Source organism: Microcebus murinus, chromosome 14 (assembly GCF_040939455.1).
Source record: "Microcebus murinus isolate Inina chromosome 14, M.murinus_Inina_mat1.0, whole genome shotgun sequence".
In the NCBI taxonomy this organism is placed as follows: domain Eukaryota; kingdom Metazoa; phylum Chordata; class Mammalia; order Primates; family Cheirogaleidae; genus Microcebus; species Microcebus murinus.
In genome coordinates, this window is record NC_134117.1 from 21,953,380 (window position 1) to 21,978,188 (window position 24,809).

At 41.6% G+C, this 24,809-nt stretch overlaps 1 protein-coding gene across 1 annotated transcript in view; it reads right to left on the reverse strand.

Moving 5' to 3' along the window:
* SORCS3 (sortilin related VPS10 domain containing receptor 3) overlaps positions 1-24,809 on the reverse strand; it is a 566,209-nt gene that overhangs the window by 217,423 nt on the left and 323,977 nt on the right. The gene's annotated exons all lie outside the window — the stretch shown is intronic.

Genomic DNA, 24,809 nt, shown 5'->3' on the forward strand with positions numbered 1-24,809 from the left:
CAAAGACGTGGGTGAGGGCACAGCTCTGAAGATCTCCTGTTCTCATTTCCCCTGCCCCTGTTCTATTTCTATGTCAGGGCTGGGGGTTCCCATGAAATGAATGCAGAGCCCCATCTGAAGCTGATAAGCCCGACAAATGTGCTTACATCTTTGTCTGACTGTGCAGTGGCCCCACAAGCCTCCAGTGGTGACATGTCACACTCAAGGAGTGAAAGACAAAAGTCAAATGCACTCCTAGTTACTTAGTGGATGCCGGAACAGAAAAGTATGCACAATCCTTTGAAGAAAACCAGTAAGAGCATCCACAGAGTCTCTGAAGGGTCCATGGAATCTACTCTCACCCAAAGTTAATTCTGCGTTACTGCCCATCACGTATGGAACATGTAACGCTTAGAGATAGGGATGCCTCCTCCCACCATTTTGTTTTCTTTTCTGACTTTAACATTATTGCACAAAGAATGCCAAACACTGATAGTGTTTCCATGACGGATTCAAATTACGAAGACAAAAATGCTGAGTCTGGGAAAGGAGAGGCTGGCTTTTCTTTGAACGGGTGCCTTCCCATCTCCTTCCCTGCGTGGGAAAGTGGATTGGAATTACACTGAATGTGAGCTTGCCCTCCTGCATACAGCTGGATTTTATGGTTTGACAATCATCCGGTCCCCATCCAGAGTTCATAATTTTGCCAGGGAACTTAGAATTTATTTTCCATTTCTTCCTCACTGCATTGCTCAGCAACCACAGAGTTGCCTCGAACTGATTTTCCAACACCCCCCTCGACCGTCCCCAGGCGAGGAACACAAGTTCCTATTGGACCCATCATTCTGGACGTGCTCACTGTCTGTGGAATGATTTATAGAAAGGCAGTCTCAATTACAATTCCTCTTACTCCTTGCATTGACTAAAATGCTGAAAATACAGAATTGCCAAGATGGCACGGTACACAGCCTCCAACTCAAACAAGCTTTCTGCCGACAGCCTTAGGCCAAAAAAAACTGTACTGCCAAGAACAATGACTCAATCCATCAGTGCCAAAGATGGGAAGACCAGGAGCTATTTCCCTAACTCAGGGAGGTGGGCTCCCACCACAGCTCTCCTTCTGCCAACCAACATTGGGAACTCTGCTCTTTCTTCTGGCTGGGAGCTCAGAGGCAGTCACTGTTACCAGCCAAGCAATTTCAGGAACAGCAGCCAACAGACAGGAATTGGGGGATTAAATAATAAATCTGCATATGTGCTTCTATTTCCAGCCCTTGTTTATGCACGGTAATAAAAAAAATGAAACCAGTAACTGAAATGAAAACAAATAGTCCCATTTATCTACCAGCTTTGGTTTTACTTTTATGCTGTTGATTTGAGACTGGTGAGAACTCCAAAAGGGCATTTCACCAAAGAGGCACGTTTGTGGGAATAGCTCATTCCAGAGGCACAGCGGAGGCCCCCTATCAGCAGTGAGAGGAGAGGGGGACGTGAGGAAGGCATGTTAATAAGTGCCATGGGCTGGCAGAAGACGGAGCACAACCAAAACCAGGCCACCCTTGGTCTATGTGCCCGCAGACCTCCCAGGCTGATTTTTTCCATCCTGTTTCTTCTAAAGTATTTTTTGTTGTTGTTGTTATCACAGCCTTAATGATCATCATGGCACCTTCAATACCGTTGTATTAAAAGCTCCCTGTTTGGGAGAGGTGCATGCAGGAAGTACCTGTGACTTGGGGCTGACCCAGTCAACTTCCCGTCATCCTCTCTACTGTCACACTTACAGGGTCCTTTCTCCAACCTCCAAGCACAGCCCCAGATGACGTTCTGGGTAAAATCTCTAAGAAATCCACTCTTGACAATTGGGATATATGTACATTGTCTTAATGATTTAAATTAAAAATTGCCTTTTTAGAAATTAATAGATTTTATTCTACAGAGAAGTTTTAGATTTATGGAAAAATGAGTGGAAAGTAAGCAGAGAGAGTCTATATAACCACTCACCCCCCTTCCCCCCTAGGGTTTGTCCCAATTCATGAGCCAACATCAGATACATAGTTATTAACTAAAGTCCATAGTTTGCATTAAGATTCACTCTTTGTCTTATACATTCTGCAGGTTTGATAAATGTATAATGACACGTATCCACTGTTGTTCTATGACACAGAACAGTTTCACTGCCCTAAAAATCTTTTGTGTTCTCCCTATTTATCCTTCCTTCCCCCAATCCCTGGCGACTATTGATCTTTTTACTGTCTCTGCAGTTTTGCCTTTTTCAAAATGTCATATAGTTGGACTCATACATTATGTAGCAGTTTTAGACTGGCTTCTTTCACATAGCAGGAAGCATTTTAAGTTCCTTCTAGGTCTTTTCATGGAAGAATTCATCTTTGTTTGTTTGCTTGGTTACTAGAACTAGAAGCTCATAAGCACAGGGGTGGAAGTAGTAGCTTGTGAAGTTGCAAAATGTCTCTCCCAACATTTTCCTCTTTTAACTATAGTCTTTGAAGCAGAACACCCAAAGCTTGGAGCTTTCTAATACTTGTAAGGGAAAAACCACAGATGGATTTTATATTATCCAGTGTGTGTTTATAAATGGGTCAAGTGAGTCAACCAAAATTATCCCATCTCAGGAAACATTATTATAATTACTGGTTATTAGAATTATTCATTATTAAAATTGGAATATGTCAGAGTTCAGCTGGCAAAATAAAAGAGTGCTTAAATTCTAAAACAGCACAGAAGAAATATACATTCAATTGACTGGTTAATTCCATGTTAGTTTATGCTATGATTTGAATCTGTCCCCCCAGAAAGCATGTACTGGAAATTTAATCCCCAACGCAACAATGTTGGAAGGTGGGGCCTAAGGGGAGGTGTCTGGGTCATGGGGGTGTCCCCCTCATGGATGGACTAAAGCCCATTATAAAAAGGCTTGAGTCTAAGAGTTTGATCTCTTGCCCTCTCTTGGCCCTTCTGCCATGAGCTGATGTCACAAGAAGGCACTCACCACATACAGCCCTTCAATCTTGGATGTTCCAGCCTCTGGAACTGTGAGCCAATACATTTCATTATACTAATTTACCCAGTCTCAAGTATTCTGTTATGGGAGCACGAAACACACCAAGACAGTGTCCACACATGCTGATGGATCACACACCAGCCAACGGGTGTGACCTGAGGACCTCGTAGTGGCAAGGCTGTGTGGGATGCCTTTGAGCATGTGTGTGTCTAAGATACCTGTGATCTCTGGGAGGAGGGTGACACTTGCAATAATCACTACGAAGTAGGACGTTATGTGCAGGGCCCAAAGGAGGTACAGATATGAGTGCCACGGAGCTTAGACAAGGAAGGGAAGCCCTTTCTAACTGGGCGATGCGTGATGCGGTAGCCCTCCATGCAGGGCAGCAGGTCCTCCGTAGACAATGGCACGGCCCAGCACAGCATAAGGCAGATGGAGGTGACGGTGAAAGTTGGGGGCCTTTTGTTTTGTTTTGTTTTGGTGCAAGGGTCTCAACATTGTTATTCACGGGCCAAATCCAGCTTTCACTATTTGTCCGTGGTGTTTTCTTGGAGAAAGGGGAGTTACAGTAGGTACAGGCAGCCCCATGGATGCCAGTAACAGAGACAAGAAGCTTCCTGATGTGTCAACAAGATCACAGCCACTAGGGCTTGGCAATAGGACACTGGGTTTCCTACAGAGGGCAAAGCTGGGCTCTGGTTTAGTCACTTGTGTTAAGTGAAGCCATAAGGCATTGGAGCTCTAAGGCCTTGAAATTAAAATGTTAAGTAGCTGATGCTGCTGCAAAATTCAAGGGGAGGAAGGAAAGAGAAGGGAATGCATTTCTATGGTAATCAGTACCCTCCTAATATAGAACAGGAAAATCAATTGCTACTTCAGTCAGGAAAAATAAGCCCCTGCATTAAGTTGGTCCTTAATTCAGCAATAATTTCATTTCTTCATTTATTCACTTCTTACCCGTCTAATAAATGCCTATCGATGGCCTTCTATGTGCAGGTATCGTCATGGAAGAAGACTCACACACATGATTGGATAGATTCTTTCCAGCATGGTTCCGAGGCGCAAAAAGAGAGTATGCGGCGTGGAACAAGGTGGAACGATTGCTCACCACAAGATGTGTGGCAAGCAGCAGACACCTGATAAATAGACACTCTCAGTATTCATCAGATCAAAGGAATAAAGGTCGAGCTTCAGAGGTGTGTGAGCGGTTCTGTTGGTGACCAAAGGAAGCTATGGAGATGTGGCACCTGATCGTGGATGTACATTAGCATGTGGGTTAGGAAGGCAAGACAAGGGATGGGATGAGGAAGAACAACCAACGTTTGCAGAAAGGAACACAACTCAAGCATGGCTGGAGCACAGAGCATACGAGGAGAGGTAGGACTGGCAGGTAAGAGATACACTGGAGGACTCAAGTGCTAGCTTGAAGTGTGAGCAACGGGGAACCACTGGCCCTTCTGCATGGGAGTGCCACGCTGCATCACTGAGAGTGTCGCACACTGAGTTAATGACATTAAGCAGTGATCTTAATCTCTCTTCAGTTGCATCATCTTTAAAATGAGGAAACAGTAGCAACAGCTTCTGAAAAAATGACCTGATATGTTATTCTGTACAAATTTTAATCTGGGATTAGTACATACAAAGCTTCAGAAGCTTAAAAGGAAGAGGCAAGGAGGGACATTTGAAGAATTGGGAAGCCACAAGAGGTACTGACAAATAAAGACAAAAGGCAAAGAGGTAACAATGAAAATGGAAAGGAGCTAGACAAAGTGGCAGGACAGCAAGATATGATGATTTCAATGAGAGGGATGAGGGAGAGAGAGCAGCCTTGAGCTCGAGTGACAGGAGAAATGGAGGAGCCATTACTGTAACCAGGGAGAGTGAGGGGGAAAAAATCAGGTTAGAGTTTGGCAGATGACGTGGAGGATTTTTTAAATATTTCCTCAGTACCCCCATGAACATAAATTTGAGAGATGAGAGAGAGAGAGAGAGAGAGAGAGAGAGAGAGAGAGAGAGAGAAAGAAGAGAAGAGAAGAGAAGAGAAGAGAAGAGAAGAGAAGAGAAGAGAAGAGAAGAGAAGAGAAGAGAAGAGAAGAGAAGAGAAGAGAAGAGAAGGGAAGGGAAGGGAAGGGAAGAGGAGACTTTAGAGTATATAACTATAATTTGTCAAGGGAGAATTTGAAGATTTGAAGGAGCAGCTATGGCCTCTTCCAGACTCCCCTGAGGGAAGGAATTCAATCTTGTTGAGTCTGTATTGAACCATGACTATATATTGTTTCAAAAGTTAGGAGAAAAAGAAATGAAAACTATAATCTCACACGTAATAACCTTAAAGTTTTGTTGAGAAAAATGTTGAATCCATGTTTCCACATAGAGCCATATAAGACATCTTTGTTGGACTGTCATTGTTTTCCTGTTCTATATCTACTTTTACGTCTTCCAGTGACCTCTAACCAGCCTAGGACCATTCCTCCTCCAATTAGCGCAGGAGAGCTGCACAAAACTCTTCGCCACCCTGAGATTTGGGTCAGCATGTGATCCAGGCCGTAGCCAACTGTTGTGGCCTTGGTGACTCATGTAGGCTGTGCATGTGGCACAAGAAGAGGACAATATCCACTTTCTGCTAGGAGAAGGAACCCTCTTCCTGCCAAGATTAATGAGAAAGCAGGACAGAGGCCTGGAGTTGATGGCAGCCATCTTGCTTCCAGAGGGAAAAGTTGCCTGGGAACAAAAATGATGCCAGGAAAAAGCAGCAAAGCTCTAAAAGATGCAGCACAAGAGAGGACCACGGGCACGATTTGCACTCTTAGACCCAGCTGCACTCGAAGACAGGTCTTGTCCCTTGAACAGCACAGCCACCTCAGCCCATAAATTCCCCTTTGGCTGATGCCAATTTGAGTTGGGCTTTCTGTCACTTTCCACAGAAACATTCCTTACTGTATATAGCATGTAAGCACATGTTAAACTGCATCACCCAAACACAAAGTCCAGAGAGAGAAATGCATTCCATAGGCTACATCAGCCAGTGAACACTTCATGAAGGAGGCCAGGTCTTAGAGGTTGGTCCACTGTGCTTTGGCTAATAAAATTTTTATTGGGCATCGCAGGGAATGCAAAAAATGACCCGGAGTGCAGCTCCTGCTAACCAGGGTTTCAAGCAGGAAACAGTCTTAATGCCTAGACTCAACAAAAGAGCAAATAAAGTTTAAAGGTCGAAAAGTGGATTCTAACGGAGAAGGATCAATCCTTTTGAAATGAGCAAAACTTAAGGAGAACTGTGCAGCATTTATTGAGTAACATTCTATGTGCTTGAACTTCTCACATTTACTTTCTCCGTATTCTGTTCCCAACAGTAATAATAATAATACAATCTATAAAGCCTGTGACTGCCTCCTTGAATTTTTTTAGACTGGACTATGTCACCTAAAAGTCCATGCTTTAAGGGCCGGGCACGGTGGCTCACGCTTGTAATCCTTAGCACTCTGGGAGGCTGAGGCAGGAGGATCGCTCAAGGTCAGGAGTTTGAAACCAGCCTGAGCAAGAGTGAGACCCCATCTCTACTAAAAATAGAAATTAATTGGCCAACTAAAAAAATATATATTAAAAAATTAGCCAGGCATGGTGGCACATGCCTGTAGTCCCAGCTACTCGGGAGGCTGAAGCAGAAGGATTGCTTGAGCCCAGGAGTTTGAGGTTGCTGTGAGCTAGGCTGATGCCACAGCACTCCAGCCTGGGCAACAAAGTGACACTCTGTCTCAAAAAAAAAAAAAAAAAAAGTCTATGCTTTAACCATCTGCCATGCTGCCAGCAAACCCTTGCAGGTTGGCTCTCCAACCAGACTCTGCGGTTAAGTGATCCTCTTTCTTATCCCTGAATCTGCAGAGAAGACTGGTGTTTGTCTCACACCAATTGGAAATGGGAAACCACCTTCCTAATCTTGGGTTGCCTCTTGGAGTTCCGTGAATCAGTTAAATAGCACTGCCCCTCTCCAGGAGGTTCTTTCTACCACTGCCCCCACCACCGCCCGTGCGGCAGATGCCCACTACACCCAGCTACACGCGACTCACGGTACACCCATTTCATGCAGAGACCCACAGAAGAAGCAGATGGCCCCTTCAACAAAATCCCCTTAATTACAACCACCAATAACCTGGATAATTATCCAAAGTGGCAGAAAAAAAAATATCACTGGCATGGGAGAACAAGCAAGACTTAATCTTTAAGTGAGATGTAATGGAGTTTCTCGCACTGCATCAAAGTCATTATTAAAAGTCGCTGTCCTCTAAATGGGAACACGGCTCTCTTGATTCCAAGAGTCAAATCAGTTTAAGCACATCTTTTCCCCAAGGCAGTTTTCAAGATTAATAATATTGCATATGTTGTTTTAGAAAACAATTTAAAAAAAAACAAAACTGCAGGTCAGAGTAACATTTTGTGAGTTTTGAGCAGGCCAGCCATTCATTTCCCATAGACACAATAAGGGGAGAGACAAAGCAACTTGGCCAGGGATGACGAGCTATTGGTGCAGCAGACAGCAATGACACTGTGTGTAGCCAGGGTCTACCTTTCGGCCAACCAGAGAGAGCCCTCAGCAGCCTTCATCTTCTATAATAATAATTTATATAAGGGAGAGCACAAAAAAAGTGACCACAATTTAAGAGAAAGAGTTACAGTTATAAAAGTGGTAACTATTTTTTTATTGCCACCACTATTACCACCGTGGAGCTAAGCCCTTTCTGCTCTACAATTTCATCAGGGCTATGCTTCTGCTTTATAAAAAGCTCTGTAATATTTTATGTTTATAAATGTCTTTTATATATTTCTAATATATATAACATAAATTTATGTTATGAAGCATAAAACAAACACCTGTGATCCCACCACCAAAAGGTAAGAAGTAGACCCTTATGTTTTCCATTAAAACCACCTCTGTGATTCTTCCTAAACCTAAAAGGTAAATATTCACTAGAATCTGGGTTTTATTGTCCTCACTGTCCCCTTGCTTTAAAAAAAAATAAAAACAAGTTACTATATTGAAAAAAAATATTTCTACTCTATAGGTGTGTATTTCTAATCACAATATTGTCAGGCATTTCTTTTTCCTGAAATTTATAAAAATGGCATCATCCTGAATAGAGCCTACTTTGATGTGATTTCTTTTTCCACCTAGGGTTGTTCTTCTAAGGTCCATCTGTGTTGTTCAAAAAGAAGTTTTAGTTCATTAATTTTCATGGCTGAATAATATTCCACCACATCAATATAACACAGTTTATTCATTTGTTTCTGAAATGTATAAAAATGGCATCATACTGTAAAGCCAACTTGGTTGTGTTCTTTTTTTTTTCACATGAAGGATTGTTTTTCTAAGATCCATCCATGTTGTTCAATGTAGTTTTGGTCCATTAATTTTCATAGATGAATAATACTCCACTGTGTCAATATAACATAATTCATTCATTCTCCTATCGATAGAAATTTGAGTTACTTCCAGCTTTTTTGCTATAACAAGAAATTATGTATAAACATTCATGTTCATGTCTCCTGGCAAGCGTTTCTCCAGGGTTTATAAGCAGGAGTAGATTGTTCAATTGTAGGATTTGCAGTCATTCAATATCAAATGTACTGCCAGCTTATTTTGCAAAGTAATTGTTCAAATTTACACTGCTACCCAGGACACACTGGGGTTCCCAGTGAACCTCAAACTCACCCATACTAAAATTATAATGTTCTTAATTTTGCCAGTCTGGTAGGTATTAAATAGTACCTTGCTATAGTCTTAATTTGCATTGGATTGATTACTAATGAGATTGAGCATTCTCTCATGTTCATTTTCTGTCTTAGTCTGTTTGGGATGCTAGAGAGAAATACCATAAATTGGGTACCTTATAAACAACAGAAATTTATTTCTCATAGCTGTGGTGGCTGAGAAATCTGAAATCAAGACACCAATAGGCTTGATGTCTAGTGAGGGCCCACTTCCTGGTTCATAGAGGGCACCTTCTAGCTGTGCTTTCACATGGTATAAGGGGGAAAGTTTGGTCTCTTCAGCCCCTTATAAGTGCATTAATAACATTCATGACCTAATCACTTTCCAAAGGTCTCACTTCCTAATATCATCACATCCGGGGGTAAGTTTCAACATATAAATTTTGAGGGGACACAGACATTCAGACCACAGCATTTTCCATTAGGTCTTCCTCTTAAATTGTATGTCTTTTCATTCATTTTGGCAATTATTTTTTAGCTTGCCTATATTTGCTTATAAATTTATGTATTTTTATGTAAAATAGATTCTTATCTTTTGATAGGGATAAGTGTTACAAGTATCTTCTCCGAGTTTGTGGCATATATTTTCATATGCCTTTTTTGGTGTCTTTTAATGAACAAATATTTCTCATTGTTATGAATGTCAATTAATAGAACTTATATTTATTTTGCATCCTAATTCAGAAACTCCTGTCATAAGGTATAAAAGATAGTTTCCAAAATTTTCTTCTTAAAGGTTAATATTTGTCTTACACATTTAAGTCTCAAATCTATCTGAAATTTTATTTTTTGCATATGTTAAGTCAGATCCAAATTTATTTCTTTCCTATACATAACCAATTGTCCCAACATACTAATTAAATAATCTCTATACTATACCCACTTTTTAGCTATGCCAACTTTGTTATATCAAGTTTTCATGTATGATTTGCACAGATATGTTCTGGGCTTTCTATTTTGTGCCATTTGTCAATATGTTCATGACTCTGTGTGTGTGTGTTTGTGCGTGTGCGTACACATATGCTCAAAGTGAACTGGAATATAGAATAAAACTATACCTTTTGATACCTGATAAGTTGCCCACCCAACCTCAACAACACACCCTCTATTCATCTTCAGGTGAGTCTGGCTTACTCTTGGACTTTTGCTATATTTCATACAATAGAAAACCAGCTTAAGTTCCTATAAGTGCCTGTTGCAAATCTGATTGAATTGTATTGCAACAGAGAAGCCTACAAAGAACTGAGGTTTTCATTCTATTGAGGATGGTCTATTCTTCCATTCAAATTTTTTTTTCTTTATGTCTTTTAATAAAAGTTGTAAAATTTTCTCCATAAAGGTCTTATATAACTTTTGCTTTATCTGTTCTTGGTGGATATTGGAAAAAGATACACCTTGTACATTATAATTGTGTTTTCTAACTCATTATTTCTAGAGAATAAAAATCCATTTGATTTTGCTTAAAATAACTTACAATTATTAAGTTTAATAATTTGAGTGTAGTTTGAGTCTTACCGGTAGAGAATCATATTATCTACAGATAATGACTTTTTTGTTTTTTTATCTTATTGTGATGAGTAAGACTCACAGTACAATGTTTATTTGAAGCTACAGTCTTACTTCTGATTTTTAAAAGAAATGTTCCTAATATTTTGCTATTAAAATAATGTTTGTTAATCATAGGGGAAACTGGGTGCAGGGTATGGGGGAACCCTCTGTACTATCTTCTTGATTTTTCTGTAAATCTAAAACTGTTCTAAAAAATAAAGTCTATTTTAAAAAATAAAAAATAATAATGTTTGTTATAATTTTTGGTGAATCATCTTTATTAGGCTAAAGAAGCACTCATCTCCTGGTTTGCAAACTTTGTTTGCTTACTATTTTGTTTTGCTTTCTTATTTTTGTCTTGTAAATCATTAACATAGCAAATTTTGTTCAACAATTTTCATATGTCAATTGAGATATTAAGGCAGTTTTTCTGCTTAAACCTTTAATACAGTGAATTTCATTTTTACATTTTTCTAACATTAACATCTTACATTCTAGAAATAAACCAACCTCAGCCTTAGTACACTCCCTTTTGTATACACTGCTGGATTCGGTTTATCTTATTCAGTCTTCACATTACGAAGTAGATGCTTTACCATCTCTGTATAGCTTTTCATTTAGTAATAGCATGACCATGAAAAAAGGCAGGACTTGAACTCAGGCCTGTATGCCTCCCAAACCCAAGATGTTAATCATCTGCCATGTTTCTCTGGATGCTTTGGAGCTAACAACTCATAAGAATGCTTCGATATACAACATTTTCACAGTGTTGACTAGGCATCCAGTCTAATTCTTGGTTCTTGGGATGATAAGACCCCAACAGGTTAATTTAATTATACTTGACTGGTAGACCTTAGAAGTCAACTTTGCAGGTGTGTGTGTGTGTGTGTGTGTGTGTGTGTGTGTGTGTGTACAGGGAGAAAAGGAAAGATGGAACTGCTGGCATTAAAATGCTTAAAGACCAGAAAATAGGGTATGAATAAAGACTAAAATTTCTTTTAGGTATATTAGGGGAAATGACTAGAGGATTATCTATTACTGTCTTAATGGGAAGAGGCCTCCTTACCCCCCCCCATCTAGATTTACAACAATTTGCTGCTGTATCTCTTTGCACAACCCCACCTCTACACCATTTTCACACTTCCTGGTCAGAACCCTCATCACTGTCAATCTTTCAATACTGAACTTTAGGGCAAGAGAACATTCAGCAGAAAGAGAAAAAAAAAATAGCAAGACCTCATCACACCATCCAATGTCAAAAATATTCACTCATATTTCCTCTTAAGCATGATTTTTCCTTCACTTTGAACGTATATTTTTTTCTTGGCCTGCTCCAGTTTCTTCACAGCCTTTTTGAAGTTCAGTCACCAAAACCAAACATCAAGGAGATTGTAAATGAACCAGGGAGAACACCTAGCGCCAAGGAGATACAAGCCTCGTGAAGTTCAGGAATGGGTGTTATGAAGCTTTATGTCTCCTGTGCTATGAAAGGTCTGCCCACATTTGAGAGATCATGCTCTAGATATGAGTGCCAAGCCGGAAACCCAGAGAACTGGCTGCAGCCTCTGCTCTGGAACTTTGGTTCTCTCAAGTGTCATTGTCTTGATGAGAACTTCCCTGAACACCCTAAGACTGCCCTTTATCCTGGTTTTCCCTACTCCCCTTTCTTGCTTTATTTTCCTTATAGCATTTATGACCAACTAACAATATTTGTTATTGTAAAACCAACTGCAACAATAAATGTTATAACACTTTTTGTTTTATTTGACAGACATGGCAAGATTCTCAGTGTGCTAGATTTCTGGTTTTGTTTCTTGATGTACCCAAGTGCCTAGAGTAGTGCTTAGGACATGGTCAGTGTTCAGTAAACACTGATGGGAAGAGGAATGGAAATTGGAAAGGAGGACTGGAGGGAGAGGAGGCCAGCCTCAATCCCTTACTGTGCAACCTAGACTGGGAAATTCTGATCACCACTGTTGGTCACCAGAAGAGTCCCTGTACTGCTAAAATGTGGTGACAAATTACCGCAGCTCAAATATACTTAGGGAGTTTCTCAGGTACTGGAAGCAGCAGTAGAAGCCAACTAATCAAGACAGGAATTGTGTTCGCCTTAAAACACCGCAACCCACTCAGCAATAAAAAGGAATGAACTGCTGACACACACAACAACATGGAGGAGTCTGAGAAGCAGATTCCTCTTCTGTGATTAGTGAAAAAGAATCATCTTCTGGTGAGTCTGGCTTATTCTTGGACTTTTGCTTTATTTCATGTAATAGAAAATCAGCTTAAGTTCCTATAAGTGCCTGTTGCAAATCTGATTGAATTGTATTGCAACAGAGAAACATGAAAGTATACTTCTTTCAGACACACGAAAGAAGTATACTTTATATGATTCAATTTACATAAAATACAAACTAATCTACAGTGACAAAAAACAGCTCAGTGTTGTTCTGGGGCAGGAGGTGGAAGGAGAGATGGACGACAAAGGGGCACGAGGAATCTCTGGCAAAGCAGTTGGAAATGCTCCACATCTTGGTGGTGGTTTCACAGGCACCTACAACCATCAGAACTGATTGAACTGTGTCCTTTAAATGAATGTGGGTTATTATACATAAATTATTTTTCAGTAAAATATAAGGAATAAACTACCATAATGGGCACAGTGAGGGGCAGATGGGCTCTTTAGCCTGGTTTTCTGCCCAAAGACAACAGGCTTTTCATACGAAATCAACAGGCTGGATGTCCATCCACAAAGTGCAATGTCAACCCAGAAGTCTGATGAATTTCTCTGTATTTCACCTTCCTTCATCACCCCTTCTCCTGAGACTAAGAAATCTTCCAACAGTATCTCATCCATGCATCAGCTCTCATCATCCACCTCACTGTGTGGTCACACTAGATGCTGTTTGTATCACTTGTCATACAGGAGACTGCGCCAACACTTCTCCAGGGCCAAGGCCACCATAACCCCCAAGCCCCCAGCATCTGTCTGGAGAATCTCACCTTGACCCTAGCCTGCTCTTCTTTTCTCTTAGAAGTGTTTAAACATCAGAAAAGTACCACAGAAAGAAAAAAAAGAAAGAAAGTATACTTCCAATGGAAAAGATTTTTCATTTAAATGCACTTTATTGTGTGATGTATTCCTTTAATTAAAGTGTGTGTCCGGGTGCATTGGTTGCTATTACAGTGCAATCCCTCATGTTTATTGAATGCAAGAGTAGCTGGGGCAATGCAGTGGAAACTCACATATTAGCTAAAACGCAGCTTAAAGCTATAGTTCCTTGAGCTTCTGAGCTTCTAAGGGTAGATAATCTTCAGAGTGATTTTGGTCAATGGCCAAGTGTGATGAGATGTTTTCTGTCAATTTGAGAAGGTCTGCTCCGAAAAACCAATTCTCACTTCCCAAATACCTTGTTTGGTTGTCTTGTTATCTAACTCAGATTCCATCCTTCACCTCTGGCAGAAACATAAAGCCAGACAGAGGAAAGCCATGCACTAGGAAGTTTCCAAGGCCTTCAAAAGGTGGTACAGGAAAGTAGAATTATTAACAGTCCCTGCCATTCATATGTTACTTTACAGTTTACAAAGCAATTTGATGTTTTTTCATGGGCTCCTCTTAGGGTCTTGTATAGTAAGTATAATTACTGATTTGGGAACTGAGACTCACAGGATAAGTGAGATAACCGAGGTGCATGGAAAAGAGCAAGGTGCACTTGAGCCACACCTCTGAGTGTGAGTCCTGTGCTGTCTCCCCAAGCCCAGATCAGATGTCTATTCTGATCATGCCACTGGTTATGACTGACTTTGGGACAGATCTTGGGACCTCTCTGGATCTTACTCTCCTGATGTCTGTAAAAAGGGGATATTTTGATAATCCTTCAATTACCAAATTCTAAAAGTCTCTATATGCTTCTACAAACTGAGAAATGAGAAACCAGAGGGAAAGGAAGTTTTGTCCCACGGTCATCTGGAAGGGTAGTTAATATTATTCCTAGCCACGGTCCTGTTACACTGCAAAGAAAACCTAGCTTTTCCTTCAGTTATCACACTTGTGTTTCCCTCAAAACTACTGAAAACAATGTCATCATAAAAATAGCAGACTCAAAACATAGTCAATTATTAATCAATGACTCTACTAACATCAACTGTTTTCATTTCCCTATAATCTCTGCCAGGCCATGCCAACACACATTCATATCACCTCACAAGAGTTTTTCACAAGGAAGAAGATCCACCTTTTCTTTTCTTTAGCTAAAATGGTACCTCCCAGATACCTTTTCCTTCCAACTAGATTATAAGCTTCTTGCAGGCAGGAACCCTAAATAACATCCCTAGGAGATGCCTCAGCATTCACGTCTTACTGCTCTGCTAGGATACAGTAGCATTGAAAGTATGTTGCTAACAACATTGAAAGTATGTGTCTCTGCTTCTTGAACTCTTCCTTCTATAATTTAAGCTCTGCTCTCTTTTCTGGATTCTCCTTTAAAAAAATACTTAGTTTCTCCTTTGGCTCTAGCATTTACCAGCTCCTCATAATAGGGTTAAATCACCAAGTTCTCTATGTCATGTTTTTAATTCTTCAACTTGGAAATAAGAAAATAAGAAGTAAACAAACCAGGTTATTGTGATGCACATGGAAGCACTTAGCACAATGCTTGATATACAGTAACTACTCACTAAATATGCATTAGATCTGAGAATCTAAAACACTATGTGTCTATATTTATAGTTCTCATTAGGGTTAAAGAGAAAAAGGAAAAAAGAAAACATGCAGTAAAAACTCAACTCAATCCAGCCTTCTCAAAACTACTCTTAATTTCTCTCATTGTTCTTTCAGAAACATTCAGCAGAATCAACAGCATCTTCTGAAAACATTGTCTATGAAGTACCTTACCAAGGACCTCTTTTCAGGATTCAATACAAAAACTGTAGCCCAGGCTATGGGTACCAAATGACAACTTAAAGCCACATCAAAATGACAGATGCATCCAGAGTGGTGTTACAGCCTTCAAGTTCAGCCAGGTTTGAATATAATTTGTTGGTCAGAAGCTGTTAAAGTATAAAGGGTGATCCCTTCACAGGGAGTTTCTGCTAGACACTAGTGAAATGCACACCTTCATCCATGAATTGATTTTGGGGTATTTACTACATACTGGGTACTAGCAACTCACAGAAGACAAGACAAGGTGTTTTGTCCATGGCTACTCACAGTCTTGTGCAAAATAGGGTGGTTATAATTTGGAGTGATGGATGGAGATGCATTGGTGCAAGAACAGGCAGGGACCTAGGACTGCTTGGTAGAGATCAAAAAGGCTTTCCAGAGATATTCAAGCTGAGTGAGAATTTGCTAAACAGAAATCAAATCATGGTGGATTTGGTGGCTCACACCTGTAATCCTAGCACCCTGGGAGGCCAAGGCAAGAGGATCACTTGAGGCCAGAAGTTCAAGACCACCCTCAGCAAGAGCGAGACCACATCTCTACAAAAAAATAGAAAAATTAGCTAGGTATAGTGGCACCCTTCTGTGGTCCCAGCTACTCAGGAGGCTGAGACAGGAGGACCGCTTGAGCCCAGGAGTTTGAGGTTACAGTGAGCTAGCTATGACAATACCACTGCACACTACTCGGTATAAAAAACTAAAACTCTGTCTCCAAAAAAAGGAAAAATCGAACCACACAACCAGAATCAGGCTTTTCCATTGATTTCTCTGTTCTTTCTTCCATTCCCCTCCAACTACACATTTTTCGCCATCTTTAAGGCCAACCTAAAGTACCTCCTTTCTTATAAGTCCAAATATTCCAGCCCAGAGAGATTTCTTCCTGGGAAGGAAATACCCATGCTTCTGGATTCCTAGATGTTGCCCTAATCTCAAATTTCTGTCCTACCTTCTGAGCTGCTGGAAGGCAGTGCCATGACAACAGGTTCCCATCATTTTATGTCCAGCATAAAGCACCATGCTTTGTACTTAGTAAACACTGCTATAAATGTACAGCCAATGAATAATCACCTCAACAATCATTCATGTCATGAACGGATATAGTAGTCTGGTTTTTTGTTGCTGTCGTTTGTTTGTTGTGTTTTTTTGTTTTGTTTTGTTTTTTGTTTGTTTGTTTGTTTGTTTGTTTAGAAAACATGGTCTATAAATCATGGCTCTGATAGCCAGGTAGATTTGAATCCAGCTTCTGCTACTTCACCCACTTTCCCCACCCCCCACAAACTCACACTAACACACTCACCTTGGAAAAGTTAGTTGTGCTTTCAAGTCTTCCACTTTTTCCTCTGTTTGTCTGTTTCTTTGGGGAATCACAGTGACACCTTTTTCAAAGTGTTATAAGGATTAAATGAGACTCTGAATGTAAGAGTTTGGTGCAGTGCCTGGAATGCAGCTATTAACACTACTGCCACTGACTGGCATTGTCAATTACCATTGTTAATTACCACTGTTATTGTTGTTGTGTGTGTGTGTTTTCACCTCAACTAGACTATAAATATCCTTGAGAACAGAAATTATATCACATATTTCTCTGTGTTTCTCATAATACCCAACACAGGGCTGCACAAAAACTAGATTCCCAATAAATATTAACTGACCAACTGGTTAATATGCCCAAGCACTAGGTAGGACTTCAGGATGAAAGGAAGCCACTAGTGCTAGATTGGAGCAACTTCCTTTCTTTCCTTGGGGAAGTAGCTTTCAAGGATGAGTTGCTACTAGAGTGAGTAGCTTATGCTGGGACTTTCCCACACTCATTAATCCAGTTGGTCAACAGGTAAGTCTAGATCCCCTGTCCTATGCATCCCAGCACAAAGGAGACCACAGAGTCCCCACCTTCCTAGAGCTTTAATTCTTGTGGGAGTGACAGACATGCCACAGATAAGAATTAACATGCTGAATGGCAGAAAATTGTTATGAAGAAAAATAAAGTAGGATAAGGGGTGCCAGTAATAGGTGGGAGGAAATTGAATTTTATACAGAGTGGTTGGAGAAGGCATTTCTAAAAAGATGGTATTTCAGCAGAGACATGAGGGCAGTGAAAGCTCAAGCCAAGTGCACAATCTGCATCCCAAACAGAGTGCAAGAGAAGAAGACTGAACAGGGCTGTGTTGGCAACTGGAGGAACAGCAAGGAAGCCAGAGTTGTGGAGCACAGGGCATGAGTGGGAGAGATGTGGGGGATGAGGTCAGAGAAGGAGCAAGAAGGGCAGAGGGCAGGGTAGAATTACATGTGATCTTATGAGCCACAGAAGACCTAAGGTCTTACTCTGAGTGAGATGGAAGCTGTTGGAGATTTTTGAGCAAGGATTATGTGATATGATTTACATCTTATTGGACCACTCTGGCCACTTTATGGAGAGTCGATGGTAGGTGGACAGGGAGGAAGAGGTTGTTACGACAATCCATGTGAGACGTGGACGATGGCAGCATGGATCAGCCATGAGCAGTGGAGAAGGGAGTGAAGAGTGTTGAGACTCTGGGTGCATTTTACAAGTACAGCCAAGACAATTTGCTTAAGGATCCTAGAGTGTGAAATGAAGAGAAGAGCCAAGACTCTAAAGTATTTGCCCTGGAAAATTAGAAGAATTAAACTGTGAGAGGAGTAAATTTATGAAGGGCAATGAATAGAAACCAGGTGTTTAATTTTAGAGTGAAATATCTGGCATACTTATGAGATATCCATGTTGAGATATCAAGTAGGCAGTTCAATGAACGAGTCTGGCATACAGAGGAGAAAGCTGGGCTAATAATTAGGACCAATAAATGGTATTTAAAACCACCAGGCTGGATGAAATCATGAAGGGAGTGAGTGAGGGCATAGAAGAATGGCGCCCAACAGTGCTTCAATACCTGGAGAGGTCAGAAAGGTGACGCAGAACCGTGCAAGTCCCCTGGAAGGAGCAGCCAGTGAGGGAGAAGATCCCAAGGAGAAGGTATCCTATCTTCCACACCGCTCCACCCCCACTGTTACTCCTTCTCCCCCTAATACGGCTGCTGCTGCTGCTGCTTCACTGAGCACCCTCCCCTGGCCAGCGTCCCCACACCCCCTAGTCTCAGCCTTTGCATGTCTTTTTTAGAGGGAACTTCCCTGATCCCCAATATCAACTCCCGCCCTACCAGATCACCTTGGGCTTTGCCTTCTTAACACTTTGGGTATGAATCTATGCACATATATCTCTATAAATATAATTTTACCTGGCAATTTGCATAATTCCATGTTTGTTTACATGTATATACAATAAACATTCATTTTTGACTAGACCATTAATGATATGAACAAGACAGGGCCCTGTCTCATTCCATCCATCCCAGAGTGCACTGTTCAATGAATGCAGGCATGAATGCCAGGTCCTGGGATAGGTGTATCATATTCATTATCCAATTGTGACTTAATAGCAATACTGTGATGTCCGTATAATTAGTCCCACTTTACAGCTATGAAAACTGAGGATGAGGAAGATTGACTAACTAGTCAAAGGTTAACCTAGCTAATGAGAAACTACACCAGGATTGAAAAGAAAACCCAGGTCTATCTGATTCAAAGCAGATGCCCTTTGCACATTCACTGTTACCCCTACATAGTCATCGTTCAGCAAATATTTGATGCTGATCTGTTTAGAAAGGGGCTGATTGTGAATGATGAAAGGGAAAGGGGACTTCGTGAGATGGAACCTGATTCTAAGCGCTCTCCACGTTCCCCACCTACTCCGTTACCTCACATCCACACACAGCTGTCCCACAGCTGTCTGTGCTGAGCATTCTCCACTTGCTCTTGTGCCACAGCCATATTCTGCCCCTCTGCCCTACCCCACACCCCACAGGGCTGGCCCGCAGGGACTGCATTAGCCCACCTGCATTTCTCGCCCTTTGCATCCAGCTGCATTCAGCCAAAGGAGGGCTCCAGCTGCAATCTGGCTGATGAGAAGAGCTTAGGGTCTGTCTTCCCCACTCCCTGCCCTGCGTGCACTCCACATGTCTAGCAGAGGTTCCAACACATATAACTTCAGCTGTTGGGTGCCCCTTCTCCTAGCCATGCCAGCTCTCTCCAGAAATTCAGTGACATGGTTTCTTGTGTGTGCCCCATTCAAGCCCCAGGTTCAAACAGCCTGGTACTGCTGCTAGTCCCTGGGTGCCTTGCCACGCTGTGTTGCTTCCCTCAGCTCTGCACCTCCCTCTGCAAAGAGTCCCTTCACTCAATTCTCTTCAGAAATCCAGCCAGGGCCCATCTTCTCCATGGGGGTAGGGGGAGCCTGACTTGTGCAGCTCAAAGCTCGCCCTTTCTCTGTGTCACCCTGCTCTGGCCACGCCCCTCCTGGCTTCCAGCACAGTCCACACCCTCAGGCAGATAGCTGCACTGTGCCTGCTCCGGTTTTTACAGCCATCCACAGTCCCATAAAAACCAATGAAACAGAAACCCAGAAAATCTTTATCACACCTGAGAAATTTCCTGTAACTGTCCTGAAATTGCCGTGGATCTCCCGTGGCAAAACTTAAAGAAGAGAAAAAAGAAAAACAGGACGGCAAAAGGAGGCTTGACATCCAGGTGTAAACTAGTGGTACTCCCATCTTTCCCCTGACTGTATGAAAAATGAAGTGCCCACACGGAGCTCAGCCTGTTTGAAGAGAGAGATATGCCCCGCGTGCCTCCAGTTCTGAGGGCTGCACTGTTTGCATAAAAATCTTCAAAAGCCCAGTTCCCAAGTGTGCAAGAGGGAGCCTGTGATGCAAGTCCAAGCCAGGTCTGAATGAAAAGTTAGACGGACAGGTGCCCACGTCAAGTCTGCTGCCCCAACACACCCATGCTAGCACCCTGGGTAAGCACAATTAATGGAAAGTGGTTTGTGCAGTTTCTGTAAACATATTAAATACCTTGCTCTGCACATTTATCTGACATTAAGTGATTAACCAGTTGCATAAGCTAATATTTATACATGAATTACAACTGCGTAATGCAAATTAGGCCCCATTCATCATGGCATCGGAGAATCTGGCAAAGGAAACGGAGCCCAGGGATATTCTAGTTAATCCCCACATTATAGACAGGAAACTGAGGCAGAGAGAGGAAGTGACATGTCCAAGGCGGGAAAGAGCAAGGGCTGAGGACCCTGCCTCACACTCCAGTTCTCTTTCTGCCATATTTTGCTGTTTTCCACTAACAAGAGGAACAGGGTGCCCACCTCTCCTAGATTCCTGAAGAAATAAAAATTGGAGATTCCCTAACTTCCATGAAGGCCAGAATAATAATAACTAACATTTCTTGAGCAAGCAGATACTAAGATCTTGATGGAGTCAATGATTTAATTCTCCCAACAGCACTATGAAATCAATGCCAGTATTAGGAATTACAGCTAGGACCGAGAGCACTGATTCTCGATGCCAGTCGCCTGGGTTGACGGCCCAGTCCCACCAACAATGAGCTGTATGAACTTTTCCGTTCCTGTCTCTACATCTGTGAAATGTAGATAATAATAATATTATAGCATTTACCTCGTAGACTGATTGTAAATAGTACATTAGCTAATGCAAATAAAGCCATTACAATGGTGTCTAGAATATTGTGCCTAGAACATAGTGAGTACCCTATAAAATGTTCCCTATTTTGTTGTTCCAATTGTGTTCCCTATTTTGTAGGCAAGGGGCGAAATACAGAGACATGAAAGAATCTGCTCAAGTACACACAAGCACACAGCTGATGAGAGACTGAGCCAGGTTTCAATCCAGGCCTTCTCTTCCAGAGGGAACACTTGCTCTCACAGGAACTGCCCAGCAGAACTCCGTGCAATGTTGGAAATGATCTATATCCTTGCTATCCCAGGGGACAGGAACCAGCCACATGTGGTTACTGAACACCTGAAATGTGGCTAGTGCTGTTGAGGAATGGAATAATTTTATTTATTTGCAATTAATTTAATTTAGAGACACATGTGGCTAGTGGTCACAGTACTGGACAGCACACTTCTCTACCTTGTTCATTCTATGATCCTTGTACCCCAGCTCAGTGCCTGATGCAGGGTAGGCAGCTTTTGTCACTCTTGAGAATATAAACCCTTATTACCCCATCTTTCTGATGTTACTGCCCTCGCAAGTCTGTCCTCAATCAATCTGTGTCCTCAATCTGCTAAAATGAACCCATAAATGTTTGTAGGAAGAACGAATAAATAAATGCATGAACCTGTCACCTCCAGCTAGGTTGAAAAATGGCTTCTTGTGAAGCGGGGTGGATCTCCTGGTCTCCCCTCCTTTGTCATGATGCAGACACTCCTTCTCCAGCCTGAAGCACTCTTTTTTCTGCTCTTAAGAAAAGACCAGGAAGCCCAAATCAGAGGTCTTTTTTTTTTCTTTTTTTTTTTTTGAGATAGAGTCTCACTATGTTGCCCGGGCTAGAGTGTGGTGGCGTCAGCCTAGCTCACAACAACCTCCAACTCCTGGCCTCAAGCAATCCTCCTGCCTCAGCCTCCTGAGTAGCTGGGACTACAGGCATGCACCACCATGCCCGGCTAATTTTTTCTATATGTTTTTAGTTGGCCAATTAATTTCTTTCTATTTTTAGTAGAGACAAGGATCTCACTCTTGCTCAGGCTGGTTCCAAACACCTGACCTTCAGTGATCCTCCCGCCTCGGCCTCCCAGAGTGCTAGGATTACAGGCGTGAGCCACTGCGCCCGGCCCCAAATCAGAGGTTCTAAAGGTCCTTAATCCCCCATAGCCTGAGCCCCACCTGGGCACACACCTTAGCGTCAGGAAGAGCATTTGGAACACACTGATCTCTCATTTTGAATCTGGCAGTCATGTTCCCAATGTGTCCATGGAAATTTCAAGAACTGTTTAAAACAGATCCCACACTGGGATCTGAAAAATTAAGGTGTTTCACTATGAAGTGAGACACACCCGTGAATCTCAATCCTGTTATTTCTAGCTCTGGTAACTTGGGCCACTTACATGCTCTAAAACAAAAGTTTCCTCATCTCTAATGTGGGAACAATGGTGCCTTTTTCCAAAGGACTGATAGGAACACTGAGTCTGAAGAACTTAGCAAATAAGTCATATGTGTTCATGAAAGAATGTTCCATCTCTCCCTCCAAGGCTAAAGTTAGGGCAACCGTTTCCTCTAACTGACCTGTCACTAACTGATTCTCACTTTCAGTGTCTGCCCCTAAGGGGGTGCTACAGGCACCCTCCTAGAGAGTAAGTCTGTTCAAAGGGTGAGCACAAAGCTGGCCCTGATCCCATATTTTTGCATAAATTTTGCAAATAGGAGGTGTTATTTCAAGGAAAATGTTTTGATAATCACCATCACCATCAAAAATCACTTAAGTGCATATTTGCAAGTGGTGCTGAAGAAGTGCACAGGACACACAACCCCTGCCCTCCAGGCACACTTCAGAAAACCACTTAGACACAATCTGTTCTCTTCAGAAATTGCCAAATCCAGTAATTTTCTCAGCCCTTGCTCCTCTACCGCATTTGATTCTTGTCCAAACTTTGAAGCATTCTTGTTCCCTAAATTCCACACACGCATACGCTGACATACACTCACACAAAAATAAACCTCCAAAAGGTTTGGAATTAATGAACAAATAGAGGCTAGAATAATACAATTAGATAGCAAGGAAAACCACTTAGCTTAGTAAGTAAAGATATTCAATAGTTTCTATTCCCATCCTCTTTTCATCTATACCTTAAATATTGATTCTAAGATTTGGTCTTTGTCTCTGTTGGTTTTGAAAATATATTTTTTATTTTGTTGTATTTTATTCATTCATTCATGCATTCATTTAGCAGGGGGGTACATGATCAGAGCTGAGCTTTAGGAAGACCATACTTTATGCTATCCCCATACTGAATTGTTCATCACTGCAAAACAAAAGCAAAAAAAAAAAAAACCCAAAAACACAAAAATAGAAAAAAGAAATGATTTAAAAGAATAAGAGTCAAAAATGCAAAGATGGAGGACCAGGTACCAAGCAAGAGGCAGATAATCTCAAAGAAAGGAAATTCATCTGCCCACCACAAGAGGGTAGTCATGGGGAAATCACTAAGATACCAATATATATGTGTGTGCGTGCGCATGTGTTTGTGAAGGAGCTAGTGGATAGAGCAGAGAAGTCACTTGGGAATCTGCAGACCCACATGTAGACTCTACTGGGCGGGGTCGTGACCTGGACCCAGAGAAAAAGAACATGAAGCATTCTCCCAAACTCTCCGTGTGGGCCCGGAAAGGCTGGCATTGGACCACTGAGGCATAAAGCCTTCTGCCTCCCCTTACAAAATAGGGCTGCAGTTCAGGGTTTTCAGAAGTGATCCTGTGAGCAGGAGGTGCTCAGCCTGGAGAGGACAAGAGTAAAAGAGCAGGTATCCAAGCAATGGTGCCTATCTGAAGGGCTTTCCTAGGGAGAGGGGGTGACCCGTTTGTGGATTTCAGGAAGCAGAACAATACTTGAATGAGACAGTAAATAAAGAGAAACTATTTCCAAAATGCAGAAGGTTAAAGGAGACAGATTTTATTCTAATGTGATAAGGCCTTAGCTAATAACTCAAGTTCTCGAAAACTGGAATTGTCTGCTTTCTGAGGAACTAAGCTCCCTAAAAGCGGAAGTGTGTGAATCAAAGCCATACGACAGCTGGCCAGAGGTAATAAACAAAGGATTTGGGGTTAGACTACAGACTTGTCCAGCTCAAAGACTTAATTAAGAAAATAAAAAGTAGAGAGCAGGTTAAAAAGCAGCAACAACAACAAAACTATAAAGATATTTATCAACTTGAGTATATAAAATGAGTTTCCTACATAGAAGTATCAATAACAACAAAAAAAATAGTTTCTCAAATATTTTTTCTCTCCCTTTTTCCAGTTTTACATCAGAGCACGAGTGCACACATACACACAAGCGATCAAGGGAACACCAGCAAGTGACACTGGCACTACTGAAATGTTAAAAATGTCATAGTTCACACATTGTCATAACCTCCCCCTCAGTGTATATTTCCACGACAAAGAGAAAGAGCTGGGTGATCTGAGTATTGCTGTCTTCAACTCTGTAATTAGAGAACACGGGCCCTGATGAATTGCAAATGCAGTCAGAGCCCCAGCTTGTGACTTAATGAGTAAAGATAGGCCAGTCACAGACATCCACACTCCATATTAATCAAGGGCTGATGACTCTCTACTGGGAAGCCGTCCTCAACAATGTACATGTCCTATTAGCCAACTATTACCCAGTCGGCCTCCTCTGCCTGAGACCTGTGGCCTCTCTAGTCCTGAGTCCTAACAACTAGTCATTAAGGAGGCTGAAGGTTCAAAGAATCTTAGCAGATGACTTGATTCAAGAGAAAGCACCCCTTCAAGTCTCAGAAAGATTAAAATTCAAAGAGCAAAAGAAGAGGAGATGCCAAAAAATAACTGCCCTGAAGGAGAAGGAAATCGAGTTAGCTCAGCCAATTCAGAGGCTAAATCATATGAAAATCTGTGTCATCTCTTTCGCTGGGAGGCTTGGAGGAAAATTCTG